This window comes from Muntiacus reevesi, chromosome 5, assembly GCF_963930625.1.
Source record: "Muntiacus reevesi chromosome 5, mMunRee1.1, whole genome shotgun sequence".
Classification (NCBI taxonomy): domain Eukaryota; kingdom Metazoa; phylum Chordata; class Mammalia; order Artiodactyla; family Cervidae; genus Muntiacus; species Muntiacus reevesi.
The window spans coordinates 44832875-44846490 of record NC_089253.1 but is presented as its reverse complement, the minus strand read 5'-3'; the positions used below and the strand labels follow the sequence as shown (position 1 = coordinate 44846490).

The following is a 13616-nucleotide window of genomic DNA, read 5'->3' as shown; positions in this document are numbered from 1 at the left end:
ATGAGTTTGAGCAAACTTCGGGAGGTGGTGAAGGACAGGGAAGCCTGGAGTGCTGCAGTCCATGGGGTTGCAAAGAGTCAGACACAACTTAGCAAGTGAACAACAACAGTTATCTTTACCCATGTGAGCTCAACCACATGAGGTCTGAGTTATGCTTCCCACTCATGGCTGACTCCCATGGAAGCTGACTCCCAGACGGGACCAAGGCTTGCCCAAGTCCACATAGCTAGTAAGTGGGAGAACTGGGAGTCATATCCGGGTCCAATGGGTTCCACAAATTTCTAGTCAACTCCAGAATTCTTTCCAGTCCACTGTACCAAACTCCCATTTGTTTCTCTAGAATTTGGAATTTGCATGGATGGACCCGCCACACTCCTCGCAACACATTATTATGGGTCGAGAAGGCCATGGAGACAAAAGAAAGAACCCATAATCAGCCCTTTTTATTTCCTACATCCAGAGTTCATGCTGGGGCCTCCTTGGCCTCTCCTCAACCTTAGTCTGTTTGTTTGTTTGCAGAATGAAGTTGGTGAAGGGCCGGAGGGAAGACACTCAGCTAGTGATCTTCCAGGTATGACTAACATCTTGTGGCCTGTTTACCCTTAAAGGCTGCCCATATTGTTTGAGTTTGGGGAATTAAATGGACTCTAATTAATGGTGCAAATATTTACGCTTGATGCCCCATCAAAGAAAACAGCCTTTTTTCGTTTTTTTCTCAGAGTAAAGAGTATCGATGCCAAGGCTCTTGGCTATAAACCGGAGGTTGGTGGTGGTGGCGGGGGGGTGGGTAATGGTAGGGAGATGACAGGCTCCAGATGGTTTCAGAGTTATCTGAGGCTGGTAGATGCATCTGTAATTCAACACACCTGGTGCTTTCTCGCCCCGCAAGGCCCAAGGACTATCCAGTGAGTCCTCAGTAAAGTGAAGGAGGAAATGGCATCCCACTCCACAATTCTTGCCTGGAGAATCCCGTGGACAGAGGAGCCTGGTGGGCTGTGGTCCATGGGGTCGCAAAGAGTCTTACGACTGAGTGACTAGCGCGCACACGCGCACACACACGCACACACACACACACACACACACCCCAGTTGAGACATCAAGCTTTTACTCAGGAGCCCAGGGTAAAACGGTCTCCAGAGAAGGATCACTTCCCATAGAGTTTAGTTTAAAAATAAAACAATCAAGAAGGCATCTGTCATTTCCCAGGGGATCTGTTTCTTAGGGCTCAGCTGTTTTCAGGTACTTGGCCTGCGGAAGCATAAACTCCACCATCTGATCACCGGTACTTGTGGGTGAGTTGGCGCGTCCGATGACTGGAGGACCGGCCCCCCCAGAACCACAGGGCAGCCCCGGTGTGGCTCGGGTCTTCTGCACAAGGGGACAGATGTGTCCCAAAGGCCAGCCCCTTCTTCAGAGTTGTCTGGGAGATGATGATTCCCAGACAAAGAAAATGTCAGCCGCACTGCCCCTGAGGACACCGGCCACCTCCTCCCAGAGCAGGGCTCCTTGAGGCCCCTGGGGGGCATTTGCTTCCCCTCTTTCAGCCACATATGCAAACGACAGCCACTCAGAGAGAGGACTGTTCACAGACCCTCAAGATAACGCTTTCCCAGACTTGGGAGGGAATCTGAGAAGGAAAAGCGAAACTCTGACCCCAGCTATCTCCAAAGGGCTCAGGGCCTTGACGACACTCCGCCCACGATGGCCTGGCGACGGCTCACAGGCCCGGTCATCCGGGGGCCAGACCGACGGGGAGTGGCCTCTTTTGTCCTTGAAAAGCAGACTAAGTCGTGTCCCCAGGCCACCCTCATGCTCTCCGTTACGAAACATTTGATTTAAAAATCAACCGAGGTCAGCCTTTGAGACTTGGGGCTGTGCTGGCTGGAAGGAGGGCGTCAGATGGAGGCCTGGCCTGCTGCTTGGGCCCGCCGTGCAGGCTGCCGGGCTAGGCCGAGTCCCACTTTTTAAAAATTTGTTTGGCCGTGCCAGGTCCCAGATGCAGCACTCTGAATCCTTGCTCGTGGCTGTAGCATGTGGGATCTTTAGTTGTGGCACATGGGATCTAACTTCCCTGACCAAGGATCAAACCCAGCCCTGCGACCCCGCACTGGGAGCGTGGAGTCCCCACGTCTCCCTTTGAAAAGGCAGCCCTGCCGCCCACCCCGCCCCCACTGCAGCCGTCAGCGAGCTCAGGCCCACAGCACGGCACAGGTGGCGTTGCTGCTGAGGGGCCGGCCTGGCCCTCAGCGCCCTGCATGGTGAGCGGGGTGCTGGGGGCAGGGTGAGCCCTCCGGCGGCCACAGCGCATGGTCTGGAACAACACCCCGCTGTTGGCAGCACGTGGACCAGTTCTGTGGCCCTTGATCACGGCGGCTGGAGCATGTGGGAATGGAAGGACATCGTCTAGCCGTTTCCACGCACACGGACAGGACCCTCAACTCATCACCTGTGCCAGGGCTGGTAAGACAGGTCAGGAAGAAGTGCCCAGAGCTGTGTTCCGGCCCCTTGTTTTAAGTTCAGTCTAAAGAATGTAGGACCATTTTGGGCGAATGTGGTGGCTGTGTTTTCACTCTGGACAGCAAGTCCTCTTGCGGTCAGAGACGTGTGCTGTGGATGAGTCCAGCGGACATAGGTCCCAGCCGCACACCCTCTAGAGCCTCCTCAGACTCTGCCTGGGTATCTGTTCTGTGGTTTGGGGTGACAGGGGCACCAATGTGCCCATCTTCGAGGGTGGGGACAAGGATAAGGGAATCCATGTAGGAAGCACCCAGCCCAGCACCTTCTAAGCCCTTGATATGAAATTGCTGTGATATGTATTAATACCATTTAGGGCCTGGTAGCAAACAGCTGGCTCCTTCCAGTGAGACATGCGGCTTTGCTTAAACAACAGGATTCACTCTCTCCAGTCCTGGAGGCTGGAATCCGAGGCCCAGGTGTGGGCGGGCTGGTCCTCCTGAGGCCTCTCTCCTGGGCGTGCAGACGGTCGTCTCCTCCCCGTGTCCCCCCAGCGTCGTCCATCTGTGTGTGTCCGTGTCCTGACATCCTCTTCTCAAAAGGACTCCAGTCCTGTGGGATTAGGGCCCACCCTCGTGACCTCATTTTACTTTATTTATTTCTTTAAAGGCCCCGTCTCCAAATACAGCTGCATTCAGAGGGGCTGGGCCTTAGGGTATCCGTTTATGAATTTGGAGGCAGGCGAACACAGATGAGCCCAAAACAAGTTTAATGAAAGAACAGTTTGCAGAGGCGTGGCCAGGCTAGAGGGAATCTTAATGGCTGGAGAAGCACGTAGGTGCTGGCCAAATGCAGGTTCCCAGAGATGAGAGAAGGGGAGGGGCCGGCCTCAGGGGTCGGGCTGGAGGAACGGGCTGCCTCTGGGCGCTGTGGCCTCAGCAGTGGGCCCCAGCCTGCCGGGAGCAGCTGGGAGAACAGACATCAGTGTTCCTCTCCTGTCCTCCGGTCCCCGTGGCCTGCCGCATCCAGAATCCAGAGGGGGCCAGGGGCCAGTGGGAACACAGTCTATGGCCCTTGCCGTCCTCTCCGGGCACAGAGCGGAGGCCGGCAGCGAGGGAGGCAGAGGCTCCTACGAGCGCTCTGACCCCAACCACGTGGACAACTTAACAAACCAAACAAAGCAGAATGAACCAAAACAAACAAACCGGCCAGCGGCTCCGTCCCTGCCAGCCAGTGGGTTTGGAGTGAGCGATCTAAAATGCAAGTCACCCCACCTGATAGACAACTCCAGCTTCGCACTGGCCTGGGGAAGTGATTTTGGTTCTGGGACCCTTCAGGCTGCTTGAGACAGTTGGTCCTGGAGAATGGGGGCCTGGGGGTGGGGAGTGTCCAGAGGCAGCACCCTAAAGCTGCCGAGTTCTTGATAAATTCCATAAAGGTGCTTTTGCAACCGCTGAGGACCGAAGGATCCCCAAGCACCCACGAGCCTCTGTGAAAAAGGGGCCCAAATTGTCGCTGAACGGGGGTCCTGGGTCACCCCTGAGTCTGCTCAATTTCCCCACCCCTTCACTCAGGGGCTTCTTTGACACAGAAAGACACCAGCCCCTCACTCCTGGCTTTTCAGGCAGTTAGAGCTTGTGGTCACAGTGGACCCCCTGGGAGGCTGTCCTGGGGAACTCCTCCGGGAGGATGTGGTGGTTTTGGTCATTTTGGGGAGGGGCTGCCCAGCACCCAGCCTCCCTTCCTGTTGGGAGATCTTCTGGGTGTGGTGTTGATGGATAAAAAGCCACCCCTGTGGAAGCGGACGGGAAGTCCTCCGGGCCTGTCCCCCTGGCAACTGGGCCATGCTCAGGTGACCCGGGCTCAGCCAATCAGACGTGCCCGTGTGCGGTCTGGCCTCTGGACCAGAGAGGCAGGGTTAGGATTCTCTGGGAAGGCTGCGGCGGCGCTGCTGTCCGGGGGCTGTGGCAGCCGTGTGCAGGGGCAGGGTGTTCTGGCGGCAGGGCCGGGGGCTGGAGCAAGACACTGGCCTTTCCCACGCGTGGCCTCCCAGGCGGCCCTCACTGTCTCCACAGGGCCTTGCATCATGCTTGGTCCCAGATGGAGAACCAGACTCTGCCGCTGTTGCTTGCGGCTGGGAATCCTGACCCACGGAGAGTGGAGCTCGCGCTCACGCCCAGAAGCAGCTCATCCTGAGGTCCCCCAGAGGCGCTCAGCGCTCTGCCACCCACAGCGGCCCCACATTCCTCAATCCAGGCGCCGGGGCCAAGAGCACAGGGCCAGGGGAGGGGGGTTCCCGTGTGCTGAGAGGCTGCTGACTCCACCTTCCTGCCTTTTGTAGGCACAGTGATCTTGGGCAAAAGCCTTCCTCCTTATCTGTGAAGTGGGGTCCATCAGCTTCATCGTGGGGAAGAAGTGAGCCAGAGCCCAGAAGGCCGTGTCTTGCTCACAGCCGCCATTCAGTAAGCACTGAAGGTTATTTTTAATGATCGTATTTCCAGAACCTTATTTTCCCTGTGCTTCATTTTCCTTTGCAGACTTTCAAATATCTTATTTCTGAGATATTTTAAAGATCTTGGTAAGCTACCTTAAAAGTCCTTTCGGAACAAGATGAAATCTTAAAAGCTTACGCTCAGGTAAACCATGTGCTCTGACTGAACACGAGAAGAATCTATGCCCGCCGAGAAGAGCCCCGCCCCACCACTGCTAGAGTGCAGGATGAAAAGCATTTTCATCTTCAAGATGCTCATCATCACTAATTATCAGAGACGTGCGAATCCATACTATACTGAGGTACCACCTCACACCGGTCAGAACAGCCGTCATCAAAAAGTCTACGAATAACAAATCCTGGAGAGGGTGTGGAGAGAAGGGAACCGTTCTACACTCTTGGTGGAAATGTATGTTGGTGCAGCCACCATGGAAAACAGTATGGCGGTTCCTTAAAAAAGCTAAAAAATAAAGTTGCCGTTTGAGTCAGCCATCCCACTCTTGGGCATATATCCAGACAGAACTCTAACTGAAAAAGATACACGCACTCCTATGTTCATAGCAGCACTCTTCACACTTGCCGAGACATGGAAGCAATGTAAATGTCCATCGAGAGATGAATGGATAAAGAAGACGTGGTGCATATATACATGATGGAATACTACTGAGCCATAAAAAAGAACAAAATAATTCCATTTTGTGGTAACATGGGTGGGCCTAGAGATTGTCATACTACATGAAGTGAGTCAAAGAGAAAGACAAATATCATATGATACCACTTACACTTACAGAATCTAAAATACAGCACAGATGAACATATCTGCGAAAGAGAAATGGACTCACAGACACAGAGAACAGACTTGGGATTGCCAGGGGTGAAGAGGGTGGGATGGACTGGGAGTCTGGGATTAGCAGAGGCGAACCATTATAGACGATGGATAAGCAACAAAGTCCTTCTGTATAGCACAGGGAACTATATTTAATATTCTGTGATAAGCCATAACGGAAAAGAATATGAAAAAGAATATATGTATAACCGAATCACTTTGCTGTAGGCAGAAATTAACATTGTAAATAAACTATACTTCCATAAAATAAATTAAAAAGTAGATACCCCAAAACAACTATTTTCATCTTTAGTAGAGTCTCTCTCTAAGGACTAACAGAAAAATATTTAGAAAAGCGGATGACGTGAGGTGATAAATATTCGTTGAACATCTGTATTCCCCAGGCACAAGCCTAGCTGCCGAGGATAGAGGGCTTTGAGAAAGTCCTTGCTGCTATGGAATCTCACTCTTAGGCAGGAGAAAGAGAATAAACAAATGATGCGGTACTGGAGAGGGAGGGGGTTTGAAGAAAAATTAAGTGAAGGGAGGGGAGTGAGAATGACAAGATGCCATAGGCAGGGGACAGGCAAGGGGCGTTTGCACGAGGCCTGAGCGAAGAGGGGAGAATCGTGCAGGTATTTGAGCAAGACTATTCTGGAGAAGAGGGCAACAGAGGATGAGATGGTTGGATGGTATCGCCGATTCAATGGACATGAACTTGGGCGGACTCTGAGAGATGGTGAGGAACGGGGAGGCCTGGCGTGCTGCAGCCCATGGGGTCGCAAAGAGTCAGACATGACTTGGCAACTGAACAACAATAACAACAATAACAATAATTCGTGGCCCAGCGAACAGCTGTGCAAAGGCCCCGAGGGCAGCTCGCTTTACTCTCTCAACTGGCCTGACTCTCAGGAGTTCTGGCGAAGAATAAGGACGTGGAATCCTCCTGCATTTATGAACCACATCCTCAGGCGTACTCCAGGTAAGTGTTGATACTGTGTATGTAGAGGGAAATATCTGATCACAATACAGTGTGAACACGAGAGGAAAATCCAGCAGGCACACGAATTGTCATGCAGCTTCAGGATGAAGACACATGTGACGTGTGGTTGTAAAATGACAGTGTTTTACAGTTTCCAAAGCAGAGAGAAACACAAGTCTTTGTGTTTCTACCCAGGAAATGAGGCACTTCAGTCGTTTGTGAAGCTTGTCTCATAACTGATTCAGTGCCTGCTGCCCGTGTATTTTGCCAGGACTGGAAAATATGTGTCCAAATGTCTATGCACTCACTTAAAAAAAAGCCTAGGCATGCTCACTCACTCTGCATTGGAGACCGAGATAAGCTGGCATTTCCAAACACAGCCTAGCAGTCAAATATTCCAGCGTTTCTCTGAATTCGCCCTCACTTTTGTTTCAAACAGAGTCACTTATCTGAAGCAGAGGCCCCGTGGGACCTGCTGTCCCATTTTGCAGATGAGAGATCAAGGTTAAGAGTGAGGAGAGGACACCCAGGTCCTTGCCAGCTGACAGCCTGTCACTAGGACTACGGATTCATCCCGAACCTTGTCACAGACTCCCAGTTGCCTCCCAGTGTTTATTCCTAGCCTTTTTCTCCCTAAGAGAATTCCTACTTTTTTTACCTGGCATGTGTTTACCCAGAAAAAAAGATGGCATGGCTAGGCTTCCCTTACAGCTTGGTATGACCAATGGGCATGAGTCAAAATGTGTGGGTAATTTCCATGGAGGGAAAGTAACCTTCTCTGCCATTTCTCTTTCTTGTACTGGAACACAGATTTGATGGCTTGAGCTCAGGCAATCATCTTGGGCCACGAGGAGGACGCCTTTGCTGAGCATGGCAGAGTGGTCTGAGAGAGGGACCCCAGGTCTCTGGATGAGTTTATGAAGCCCCTACCAACCCTACCAGACTTCTCTTATAGGAGAGTCACTTTTTAAAGAGAGCTTTTTTTGTCCTTTGCTGTTGGGCCAACAGAGACTTTCCCTGGCTCTCTCCCCCACCCGCCATGTGGCTGTTTGTGAAACTCTCTCATCACGATCGAGATGAAGAACAACCCCAAGAGAGGGGGCATGAACCGTGCGAGGTCACAGAGCTTCTTATATAAACACTCACTTCAGACCTGCACAGGATAATTGCTAAAGCAAACAGGCCCTGCCTCCGGAGCGGCGGCCAAGACCCGTGGCCTGAAGAACATTTCCCGACAGGGTGTTCACGTGACCGCTTATCGATGAGGCTAGTGACACTTTGAAGGCCTTTGCCGCTGTGGCTGCTGTCAGCCCAGCTCTGCCCCACTCTACCCGGGGACACGCTGTAGGGCCGGGTGGGGACCCACCGGCTCTGAGAAAATACCTCCCTGGAGGGCCAGCCTCTGGGGCAGCTGGAGACAGTGATTCAACACGCTCTGGCCAGGCTTCTGCTATGAAGCATCACCTGTCCCCAGGAGCAAGAAGGTCCTTTACGCTCTCTTTCCATCCCTCCTCCCCTCCCTCTCTTCCTCCTTCTCTGCATTCCCTGTTGGCAGAGATTTTCTTTGAGACCCTAAGGGTACTAGAGTGTACCCCCCTTGCCACAATCGCCTCTGACCTTCAGTGACTCCTCCCTCCTCACAGAGACCCCTCCTCTGATTGCTGAAGAATGACGTCATTCATCCTGGCCACGTTCCTGCCATCGGCGTCTCCCAGAGCTCCCTAGCTGCCTTTCTCCTTACCCTACAACCCCACAGCGGCATTTCACGACCTCTCCGCTTTGTGGAAAGAGAGACACAATTTCCCAGTAGAGTCAGATGCTCAGGGCCTCACTCCGGAGAGGATATAGAGGCAGCAGATAAGTGTGGTTCTTCTTGGGTCCAGCATCAGACAATAAGCCTCACCACGGAAAATGCTGCCATTGACGTCCTGTGTTTCGAGGAGGCCTCTGCGGTGGGACGTGCCTGATTCACGGACGAGGATGCTGAGAGTTGAGAGTTTGACCCGTGTGTGCTAAGTGGCTTCAGCGATGTCCAACTTCATGTGACGGAATGGACTGGAGCCCGCCACGCTCCTCTGTGCATGGGATTCTCCAGGCAAGTATACCGGCGTGGGTGCCATTTCTTCTCCAGGGGATCTTCCCGACCCAGGGATCAAAACCCGAATCTCTTATGTCTCCTGCATTGGCAAGTGGGTTCTTTACCACTCGCGCCACCTGGGAAGCCCCAGGTCACACCAGCTAGGCAGTTCTGGCACTAGGATTCAGCCCTGACTCAGACCAGATCCCTTGCGGCCCTTCCCAGCCTCCACTCTGGGAGGAAGTCAGCACACGTGGCCCTGAAAAGGAAATCCTGGGTCTCTGGTGAACGACTGGAGAAGGAAAGTTTCTCACTGCCGTCAGGCACCTCCACCCCTTGCCGGGGACCCTCCCCACGCCCCCCACGCTAGACGGCAAGACTGTCCCTCAGCTCCCTGATATCCTGCAGTGGTGCCCGTTTCCACACAGCCAGTAGTTACCAAGAAAGGCTGGTGCTTTGTTTATACTAGGGTGTGACTGACTGATACATGTCTGACTGTTCTCCTTTGGAGATGCCCGCTTTCTAATAAAGGTCTCTGAGGACCTAGAGCTTAGTGACAAAGGAATGGAGATGGAAGGATGCGGCTTCCAAAGCCTGACAAGAGGTCTTCCCAGGGAACCCTTGCAAGTTACAGCCCTGTGCTGCCAGCAGGAGGGTAACTTAAGGCCAGGTCACAAATCCATGGGCTGTGCAGTTAGCATAGGAGTATCACTCACTAGGCAGCTCCTGGACAGAAATTCTGCCCGAGAAGCACTCCTGGCAGAGTGGAGGCGCCCCCAGCGAGCCCGGAGATTTACACGCTCATCTTCTCTAAATGTAGATGGAGCAGACCACCGCATCTCAGCCCTTTCCTGAAAGGACCCCAGCAGCAGCCCCTCCTCCCTGCCTTTGATGTCACCCTTGATCTCATCCGGCCATCCCACCCTGAACACGCCTGATCTCATCTAATCTTGGAAGCTAAGCAGAGTTGGGCCCAGTTAGTACTTGGAGGGGAGACCCCCTGGGAACACTGGGTTCTGCATGCTTTTGCGCTTCCCTGGTGGCTCAGATGGTAAGGAAGTCCACCTGCGTTTGATCCCTGGGTCAGGAAGATCGCCTGGAGAAGGGAATGGCAACCCACTCTAGTCTTCTTGTCTGGAGAATCCCATGGACACAGGAGCCTGATGGGCGACAGTCCATGGGGTTGCAAAGAGCTGGACACGACTGAGTGACTGATTCTTTGTTTCTTCTTTCTCTATCAAAACTCTCCTGTGCTTGCTCTGAGAGTCGGCATTTCCCACAGTTCCTGGAGTGGACTCCTCCTGCCCCTCCATGGGCATCAGGCCAGCCCCTCCCACCAGGAAGGCAGAGCGATGCCCCCACCGGGGGGGCCACTGAGGAGGAAGTGGGTCTTGGGTCAACCTCAGGGCAGGGATCTCCAGGGCCTGGTGACCCTTGGCAGCGGGCTGAGGGCCCCTCTGGACGTCCGATTGCTCAACTCACATTCCTCCTCCCTCTGGCTCAACTCTCAGACACTTTGAGAACAAACCAAAAATAAAAATTTATCCTTTTCCAGCTAATTTGCTCGTTTTTGCAAAACCGCACCCCGTCCCCCTCTGTCCTTGTAACTTGTCCCCCACAGGAGGCCAAGAGCCATTCCTGGGGGGTCGTGTTCCAGCTTGGGCCAAGGAAGCCCTGTAAGCTCTGACCTCTGACCTCCATGGGGAAGCACAGAACTGGGGCCACTGAGAGCCGCTTCCATGCCCTCTCTCCTACAAGAGAGGCCGCCCCAGCTCGGGTGCTGGGGCTCCCTCTGAGGGCCAGGGGGCAGTGAGTCCACCTCCTCATTCCTCATCTTTACCTCCACTCATTCACTCAAGACAGAGTGATGTCATTCATTCATTCAGTCACTAATCCAAGGACGGAGTGGGGGGTGCTGGTCAGACAGATCCAAGGCTTGGCATGGCTGGCTGACTTCCTACACAGCAAGAAGAGGACTCCGTCTTCAGAGAGACCCTCCACCCTCCCCAAAGCCATCTGGCTAATCCCTGGTTGTCAGGACAGACTCAGCCTCCCCGTCCCACCAAGCGGGCCCTCCCTAAGGACCGCCGGAAGGACGCCAGTGGCTTGAGAGGGTGGGGTGAACCGACCTTGGTTTTTGCCCACCAGGCGGGGCCTCGCCAGGCAGACGGAGCCCCTCCAAGCACAGGAGGCCTCGGAGAGGGTCCCTCCCCACCCCAAGGCCACGAGCTGTGTGACCCACAGGCCAGCGACCTCACCTCTCCCGGCCCAGCCTTACCCTCTCGTGAGAAACGGGGTCACAACAGCGCGTGGTGGGAACCCGGCCCCGTGCTTAGCGCCCTTGACATCTCAGCTCTAGTGTTTCCCACCCCAGGGGCCCGTGGGGTGGCTACTCCGATTGGGCCCATTTTACTGATGAGAAAACCAAGGCATGAGGGTCAGGCAGTTGGCATCGGGGCCAGCCTTGTGGGCCCCATGAAGAGGGGGGCACGTCAGCCTGAGTGCTCAGCCGAACATCGGGTGCTCGGTTAGCGCGTCATACCGGCGGCGCGGTGGCTCTCAGTGGGGACGCCGGACCACGTCTGGGGACGTTTCGGAGTCGTCACCACAGAGGCAGATGCTGCTGGCCTCCAGGGAGTGGAAGCGGGGTGCCTCTCAACGCCCAGGAAGGCCCAGGGCAGCCCCCACGGCCAGAGTGACTCAGCCCCAGGTGTCAACGGGGCCAGGTGGAGAAGCCAGGTCTCTGCTCCCTGTTCTCAAGAAGGGGCTTTCCGCCTAGAGAGGGTCTTGCATGAACATTCCCACTGTCGCCTGCCCACCCTGGAGGCGCACCCCCAGCCCCGAGTCAGTCTGGGCTGGCCATCACAGGATGCTGCGGTCTCTGGGACCTCCCTGGACCTGCGCAGGGTCTCGTAGGGCAGACGGGGTGTCCAGCCTGGGTTGGGCAGGGAGCAGTGTCCCCCAGCCCCCCAGCCACCATTTGGGGGCCCCCTACTTACTCGCTAGCTGAAGGTCCACCGCTGTCTCCTCCATCCGAGCGTGTCCCGGGCGCGGGCCTCAGGTGGGTGCTGGCTCCCCGCAGCGGGTCGGGGCACCTCTGCACTGGAATCTCAGGCGAGGGGGTAGAGGCCGCTCCAGCGGGCCAGCTGAGTTTGCAAAATGAGTCAGCTGGTGAGAGGGCTCAGAGTGCGTGGTTAATCATTAACGCGCGGCTTGGACACGTCCCGGGGATCCCAACGAACCCCTGCCTCATGGCATCCACCAGCCCTGACCACCTGTGGTCGTGGGTGACCCACTCATCAGGGTCCTCTTGGTCTGATTATCTGCTCAAGGGGAGGACCGGTGCCAAGGATCCTGTGTCCCTTCATCCGTTCATTTTCAGCTCCGAAGAGGCAAGGTTGTTGAAGGAGAGCCGTCCTGTCTCGCCGTGGACACTAACCCTTGGCCAGCAGCAGCGCCTCCAGATCACCCGGCTGCGCTTCTCTGAGCGTCTGCTCTGTTCCCCATGCTGTGCCAGGCACTCACCAACGCCATGCACGCCCTGCAAATGGAGGGCTGTGTTCCTCTGTTTCACAAGGGAGGGGGTGAGGTCCAGCAGGTGGCTGTCCAGTGACAGGTCTGGGTGAGAGCCGGGCAGAACGGGAGGAACCGTCTCTGCTGCTGGTGCCTCTGTTTCCCCGGGGCATCCCGGCAGTGCAGGGCGTGGTGAGGGTTAAGAGGGGCAGAGCAGGAAAAATTCTGAGCACACAGCAAGCACTTAATAAGGGCTGGCTGCCTCTCACGTCTCAAGGCCAAGGATCCTCACCCGCCTTGCTGGCCGGCGTGTCTGTACGCGGCCGTTTTGGAGGAGCACTTATGTTGGGGGACTCGGCCAAAGGCATAGTGCAGGCCGGTCTCCACCCAGGTGGGTCTGTCTCCCGGGGATGAGATCTCTAAAAAGGCTGCATTTGGCTCCTGAGAGCATACTCATCATCTGGGAATTACACTTCCCTTAGGAGGGCGGGTTTGAAAGCAGCGGTAGCTGGGGGTGCCAGAGGGCTTCCCCCACGGGCCCCAGGCCGACTGCCCAGTGTCCCAGCTCATCATCAGCGCAGACCTCGCTCAGAGCCGGGGCCAGGGGACAGTCTCTGTCCTGATCGGAGAAAGGGCGTGAGGGTGTGGATGGTGGGGGAGGCAGGGGGGAACTTGGGGAATCTCGGGGGTGTCAGGGCAGGAAACTGAGGACCGATTTGGACCAACTGAGGACCAATTTGCTGTTGGTGTCCCCAGAAATCAACTCTGGGCTCAAGAATTTTATCACAAAGCTGGTCCCGGCTTGCCTGGCCGCTGCAAACCCATCCAGCACTAGCTCACGTGAGACTCAAGGGCAGAAAATCGGAGGCTGCTGCTGGCGAGAGATGCAAGAGCAAATTTCATTCATTCATTCCTCACTCACTCGCTCACCCATTCATTCGTTCACTCGTTCATTCTTCCTTCCAGGAAACATTTCCTTCTACGTCCAGAAAGGCTTCTTTGGGGTAGAGAAAAGAGATGAAAGTAACCTTGTTCCTGACAGCAAGCAGGGCGTGAGGGCAGTGCGGGGGGTCTCGTGTGGAGAAAGTCAGGTTCAAAACTTCGCTTTGGGAGGTGAGACTGATGCTCTTCTGTTGTCCCCGTTTCGCCAGAGCCATGCCCCCATCCTTGGCTCTAGACATGTTCTACGAGGACAGCACCGGGTCACAGCGATGCTGCAGAACCCCCCGGGGGTCCAATTTTCTCAGCTGTAGGTCAGATAGGTCCACACGCA

General features: G+C 55.0%; 1 pseudogene; it reads left to right on the top strand.

Annotated features, from left to right (window-relative positions):
* The first annotated feature begins 9736 nt into the window (after window positions 1-9736).
* LOC136170124 (5S ribosomal RNA) lies at window positions 9737-9855 on the top strand (annotated as a pseudogene).
* The last annotated feature ends 3761 nt before the right edge of the window (window positions 9856-13616 follow it).